Genomic DNA, 7,290 nt, shown 5'->3' with positions numbered 1-7,290 from the left:
TAATCTTGTGCTTTAGTGTAAGGTTTGGGTTCAGCCAAGTTCTGATCCATAATAAAAGCGGCACCATATTTAACATGTCTGTAATGTACCCTAACCCTAGCTCCAAGTGAGCTGCAAAGGATGATGTGGATTGGGGGAGACCCAGGAGAGATCGCAGAAATTTATTTTCTTCTCTCTGTATCGGGGCTAGATCTTTATAGCCCCAGATTGCTGCCCCATACCTTGCTATGGCTAGAGTTTTTGATCTATAGATCGTCAATATGGCCTCAGCTGGTTTGCCACCCAATCTTTTCGCGAAGCCTAATATAGCCGCCGATGATCTTTTCACGGCTACTACTTTATTAGCGACTTGGGGTGCCCAGGACCCTGTGTCGTCAAACACTACGCCAAGATAGGTGAACACTTTCACTCTCGTTATTACTGAGCCATTACAAGAGAGAGTTTTCATGTTGTTCCTACCTTTACCTATGGCCATAACATGCGATTTCTCTACATTTGTCACGAGGTCCAGATTTTGCATAAAGTCCCCAAAGGAATTTAGTAGATGTTGTAAACCCACAGGGGTCCTTGACAGCAGCACCGTGTCATCTCCATGAGTTTCATATACCGATTCCTAGTGAGTCGAAAATCGACCTACCTCATTAATATTAATAAGGTAGATTGCATTTTGTGACCCCTTATGAATTGCTTAAATCACGGGGATGATGGCCTGCTGGGGTCAGCAGACCACCATGCTCATGATTACTTTTAAATAAAGCAATCTTTTTTTTTTAAATGCAGCTCGTTTACCTTGGGGACCCCATCCCATTTGCGAATGGGTTACTGCCAACTTGAAGTTGGTGGTAAATTGCAAATGTTTTGCAACTGCAGTCACAAAACATTCATATATATAGATCAAAATGGCCACTAGCCGGGGAATCGCCGAACTAAACGTAGACGCGGAATCCACGAATGAGGAGGTAAGCTAGATTTAACTCATTGGATACTTTTTTAGACAATAGATATCGCTGAACGGTTTTTACTATATAACAAATCGAGAGGTAGCCGATGCGAATGGTCATATAACTCACGTTTTGAGACCCCGGGGCTATGTAACGCAAAATGGCTTTAGCGTTAACACACATCGGAAAGACTGTGAATGCTTATAATTAGATGTAATAATTAGTAACGTTCGCAAAAACTAATAACAAGGAAAATCTGGAGGAGTAGTATGCCCGTTTAAAGTTGAATCATATGAAAAATATGTTTAGATAAAACACATAAAGGGACGCATAAGCTAATAAGAATATATTCGTGTTATCAATTAGGTTAACGGACTAGATTGAGGCATATGGAAGAAACGAGACAGCAGAAAATAAGAAACGTATCCAACACATTTAGAAAATAAAATCAGCACCTATTAAGGTACGTTGGTACAAATATATAGATGTATGACGCTAATTGCAGGATGGAATCATTGCATATAAAAGATATGATGAACTAATAGGTTTTAGACGCATGATATGCATCAAGTAGATGGCAAACCCTATAATAGCCCAAAAGATACAATTGTTCAGGGCCCTTATTAATCTTCTAGATATTATACTATCTTGAGAGCCATCTATATTAAATGGAAAAAAGCCATACAACTTTGAAAGTTACTTCTTATATCTGATAACCATCAGTTGCTCCGTATTTTCTTATATTCAGGCCCCTAGATCCGACATCTCCCTTGAAGCAAGCATAGAAAATTGTCATCTTTTGCCATTATATATACTAAGAAGCCACACTGAAAGTCATTGTATTGCCTTAGGGTAAGTGAGTATTCAAGATATTTAATCATAAAATTCTAAGTTGTGGAATGAGCATTACTGATCACAGAAAAGTACCCACACAGCAACAAGTGTGTTTTGGATATACATCCCTGGTTTGATTTTGACTCTTAGCTATATTTTTCTTGTCTTTAAACCATTAATATCGCAGATAACGTATTTGAAGAAGGATACACACAGAGTGCAATTGTCCATCCAAAGCTGAAAATTTGAACAGCCACATGAAATAGGGTCAGTATGTATAGATTGATTAACAGATACATAGCCCTGTGAAATTATCTGTGACACACTTTTTGTTTTAAATTGGTACAGGGAATTGCAATACAGGATTAATAAAGAAACATCAGGTGTACCAGGATAGCGTCTAGTTGTCTCCCACATAAGAAGGTATGCACATATTATGTAATCCTTATTTGGAGGATAGACTCTAATGGTCTCCTATAGAATAGACCTATCATACCCATAACTTTCCTCCTTGGTCTTCTAAGACTTCCATATTGTTATATCCAAATACCTCATACAGGTGTTAGTCTCAGTCTAGTTTGGAGACCTTGGACCAGATCTAATAATATTTTAAGTTTGATACAGACTTTTATTTTGTGAATGATTATTGATTGCTATATTGACACCCAATTCTATAACTGGCTTTTAATTGTGATATATTTTTTGTAATTATTTTTTGTATAGAGTGTACAAACCTGAGCGGGTTCCTGACGAAGGCCTAGCCGAAACGCGTTTTGTCTACCTACCGCCCACATAGTAAAAATCTGAATAAGAAATGCGTACACTACATTTTTTGACAATATTTAATGTTGATTAGATGTCTTATAAGAGATAATCATGGTATGACAAGACTGTACTGTTATCATATTTTGCACTATTGAGAAATCATTTTGTATGTATAAAGGCATTATGTTGATCTATCGATATCTCTAAATGTATATGCTTACATAGAGAAATTAATTTTTTGAAAAATAAGAAAAAGAAAACACAAAAAAATATTCAAATTTTGCAATAATTAAAATGAATTATTATTAACATATAAGTTTGTTTGTCCCATTATGTATTTGTCATACACATTTTTGTAAACGTCTTAGTCCAGTTAGCGGGATTTCCATTATATTGGGAGTCGTAGTGCAACAATTTTGTTATCTACACTGTGCCCGGTGTTCACTTTTTCCATATTAGTCACAAAACATTCATACATACCGTTACGATTTGGTATTTGGAAGGGCCGCCCTAAACACGCCCCTTCCAAATACCAAATAACAAACCCATTTTGTGATTCGGTAACAGGTTACCGAATTTTGCGATTCGGTAAAAGGTTACCGAATCTCAAAATAGGGTTTGATGCATGTAAAAAGCTTTTTTTGCGTTCGCAAACGCGCCGATTCTGCGAATAATTGGCCCAGTTGCGAATGCAAAATTGGCTGATACATGTGGCCCTATAAGTCCTTTCTACGATTGCACTTACTTTGTCGGACCATCAGAGGAAGTAGTTTGTCGAGGAGCCTCAAATAAAGAAATGGGACTATAACTAATTGAACCTAATGTAATTGGAATATGAATTAATTTTCCCAATAAATCAGAGAAAGGCATATAGGCATCAATGACACAAAAGAAACAAACCACACAGAGATTTATTTTCATTGACTTTATTACAAATGTTGAAAGAAATAAGACACTGAATAAATCTATCTCCATTCTTGTGACCTGCAGATAAATCCTTTCACAGTTCCACTTTCATACTCATTTCAAGACAGGTGGAGCGGATTCACTATTGTCGTTTCAGAACTGACTTGGGGGATTGTCTTTCAAGTATCATTTTCTGGCTGTAGCTCAGACACAGCCTTTGTGATAGTTGATTGTACTCACAGCAGTAGCAGCAGTGCTGGCTTCAAGCAGAAGTATCCAAAGCATTGACACAATAAAGCATGAGCTCTCAGCAACTGGCAATCATCGGCCTTCCTGAACAGTGAAGAGGCACAGAAAAAGGGCTGCCCTGCTTTGAAACTTTGACACCTTTAACAAGAGAAACCTGTGACCTACCCCTTACTCCTACTATCTACCCTATGTCGTCACTCAGGAACAACTAATCAGCATCCCATAGCTAAAAAGAACCTCTCAGAATTTCATTAGGTAGCCTTTTCTCCATTCTTCTTCACTTCAGTTCTGGGACTTCACCCTCCATCTACAGGGATGCAGTCAATGCACACCCACTGTGTAGGGAAGGTGTATCTACTCTCCATCACATCATGCAAAATGCATTCTGCTGGACCATGCGCGTTGACTTTCATCACACAAGGAGTCTTACTTCTACACTTTTGCTACATTACCACCACACATACATGCACATGGAATGTCAGCCCAAAGATCTGGGGGTCACACAGAATCACTCTTTGGGCCATCTGAGATCTATTTGGAGCCTCCATTACACCCTCTTCTCCTCATCAAAGCTTCTTATGATCCTGAGCTCCCCTGTGCTGACTGCCACAGCCCTTTGACCCCTTTGTCAGCCATTAACCATTTCTCTGGACCTCAGGCATCTACGTTTCTCAAACACTTTCTATCATCCTTCGCAGACCATTTTCATTTTCACCCATTCACCTTTAAACTCCTCTGCCAAGTTTCAGTCCCTATACCCTCAGATCCCTAAGTATCATTGGTCCTCGTGGCTCTGGTTGTTCTGGTTCCCCTGATTCTCACCAGCTTTGTCCCCAGGTTCCTAATCTCCCTGCTCCACTTGGAAGTTCAGGTCCTGGTCCCCTTAGTTTTGACCTCTCTGGTCCTCCCAAGCATGTTCCTGATCCTGCTTATTCCAATCTTACCAGTCTTCCTAATCATCTCCCATCTGGCACCTGGTATTAATGGCCCTACACCACCTGCTCCTGACATGACTAGTTCTTCTCTAACATGTCATGATACTCTTGGCCCTGGTCCTCCAGCTCATTGTCACCCTGTGCTAACTTATCCACTTTGTCCTAATGATTAAATTCATCCTGTTCTTAGCCACCTGACTTGTACATCCTGACCTCTGGCTCCTGTCATCCTGACCTTCAATTACCTGGTCCTACTTTTCCTCTTCATCCTCTTCTTGCTTCTCCTAATATGCCAGGTCCTGATACTCCTGGGCCTCTGTGACTTGAGCTTGCTTCTCCTGTTGGTTGTGGTCCCACTGGTTCTCCTTGTCCTGGTCCTTTTACCTCTTGTCCTGCTGGTTCTGGCTGCCTGGCCATCTCCTCCTGATTCTTCAGGTCCTGTTTACCTAGTCATCCCCACTCTCAGTGTGGGTTGCCTAGCAGTGGTCTTCCTATTCCTAGTGCTCACAGTCTGTATTGTCTTCCTGATTTTATGTCCACTAAACGTAATCCTTTTGTTTCTCGTCCTCCTTGTTTGGCTCTTTGTATGTCTAATCCTCTTGGTTCTGGACATTTTGGCCATTCTGTTCCTTTCAGGCCCCCGTTTTCTTCTGACTCTGGTTGTCTTTCGAGTCGGAATCCCTGATCTTTCTTTGATACTAAAAGTATTGTACTGACGAACCTGTGAGGGTGAGGTACTGTCTCTACAACTGCCCCTTTTTAGGTCTTTTAGGTCTTGCCTGAGCCAGCGCATGCGGTGCTCTGGTGAGACATTTAGTTAGTGGGCTTTAAAAAGCCTACCACAGCTTTTTGTGTGGCATACTGCTTGCGGTTACGCGCACAGGCACGAGCAGAGGCGCCATCTGGCTTTCCTCTCGCTCTCCGAAGCGCGCGCGCCTCGCTCCGCCTCTCTGTCTTGCTCGCCCCTCCCTCTCCCCCACCACAAAGAGAGCCCACCACAGAGCGTGTCTCGCGGCCGTGCGTCTTGTTTCATGTAAGTGGGCTTTTTTTGTCTTTTTTCCATTCTTCTTCCTTCCATACCACTTTCCACCATCTTCCCTTCTTTCCTTTCTTCCTTCCTCTTGCTATTCCATTCTACCACACTACTCTTAACATCTCTCACCCTCGTTTTCTGTCTTTCTTTCCCTCCATTCCTTTTTTATTTCCTCCTCGTACCCCTTCGCACATTTAAGTTGATGCTGCCACCTCCATACCTCCAACCCTCCCCCCCACCCAAAATCCAAAGGTGTTGTGTCTCTTCTAAGGTGGTGTGTTCTGTGTCCTCTGACTGTTTTTGTGTATTTTGAGATGGCGCCACATTTTCTCTCTCCCTTCTCGTTCAGATAGGCCACTTATAGGTCTTGATTTGCGTGATGGGGGAATGTAACATGTTCACTGTCTGTCTTGTTAAATAATGTCACTTCAGAGATAATTGCTCCTCCTAGGAATGTTTTCAACAATAGTGATCAAAACATTTTAGCCTAATTGGCTGCCGCTCTAAGAACCCTTTAGGTCATAAATATTACTTTTTGCCTTATTTGGGCATTTTTCCATGAATTTTGTATGTTTTTCTTTATGTTGCGCAATAGCTGTTTTATCTGCAGCTGCGTACTGTCCCAGGAGCATTCCTCCAGGCTTTTTGCTTGTTTTAGTGCACACTGCTCTTCCTATCTACGTTATCTATGCAGCGTTAACTTGTAGGCATACACTACTTGAAGCCATGTTCTATCGCCATTCTGCTGTTAGAGTTTTGTAGGGATTTCTCCTCCTCTCTGATTTTGCCTCTGCTACGTTTCGAAGATTTCCATCTCAGACTCGGACTGCTACAAATAAGCTTCTTTATTTTTGGGAAGTTTTATACAGCGCGAATTTGATCCGACGGTATCAGCGCTTTACACAAGCATCAGATGCATTATAGACGGACACATTAATTTGTTATTTGGTACGGAGAGGAGTAAGTGATTTGCCCAGAATCACAAGATGATGAAATCGCTTCCCCATTGTCCAAGTCAACAGCTCTAGTAGTTAGGCCACATCCTCAGGTTGTCACCTCTGCGCTCCTCCTCTTTGCAATCAGCTGCATATGGGGAGGTGGTCGAGTGTGGGCTGCAAGAACCAGGGTCACCATGGAACACATCAGCATCAGTACTGGTATGCAGTGTCTGCATAACGATGTGTCCGGAAGTAGGTGGATGACAACAGTGGCACTTTGAAAATTCTGCAACTAAAAAGTTAATAAATCCATGCAATTGTGATCTTGTGACCAGGCAGCGATGGGATTCAACACTAGGACAGTGACCGATTTCCTTTTGCAATCATCTGATATATATCAGACATGACATATATCCAGCAACAACACGGCCACACAACCGACGGAGAAGGTGGGTTAGCAATAGGTAAAGCACGCCCACCTGTCCTCCCAAACACCACATCATGGGCCCAAAGGTCAATGACTTGGGAATTACCACCAAACTGGTAGACAGGGACAATGACATTATCTGAAACTCGTCATCAGCAGTCAAATCAGACCCTTACTGTCGTAACCAAGCAGGACAGGATACTAACGGCAGACTGTGTGCTGTACAAATGGCAACAGCATAACATAACCACATAACACATCT

At 41.6% G+C, this 7,290-nt stretch overlaps 1 long non-coding RNA gene across 1 annotated transcript; it reads left to right on the top strand.

Annotated features, from left to right (window-relative positions):
* Positions 1-1,692: 1,692 nt before the first annotated feature.
* On the top strand, positions 1,693-2,142 carry LOC146866330 (uncharacterized). The gene is made up of 3 exons (XR_014976791.1): positions 1,693-1,793; positions 1,963-2,042; positions 2,124-2,142. It is a non-coding gene; the product is annotated as an uncharacterized LOC146866330 (long non-coding RNA).
* Positions 2,143-7,290: the final 5,148 nt, after the last annotated feature.

The sequence above is a fragment of the Triturus cristatus genome, chromosome 2_1 (genome assembly GCF_964204655.1).
Source record: "Triturus cristatus chromosome 2_1, aTriCri1.1, whole genome shotgun sequence".
In the NCBI taxonomy this organism is placed as follows: domain Eukaryota; kingdom Metazoa; phylum Chordata; class Amphibia; order Caudata; family Salamandridae; genus Triturus; species Triturus cristatus.
Note: the sequence above shows the minus strand (reverse complement) of the source record. Positions and strands in the feature narration are given on the sequence as shown.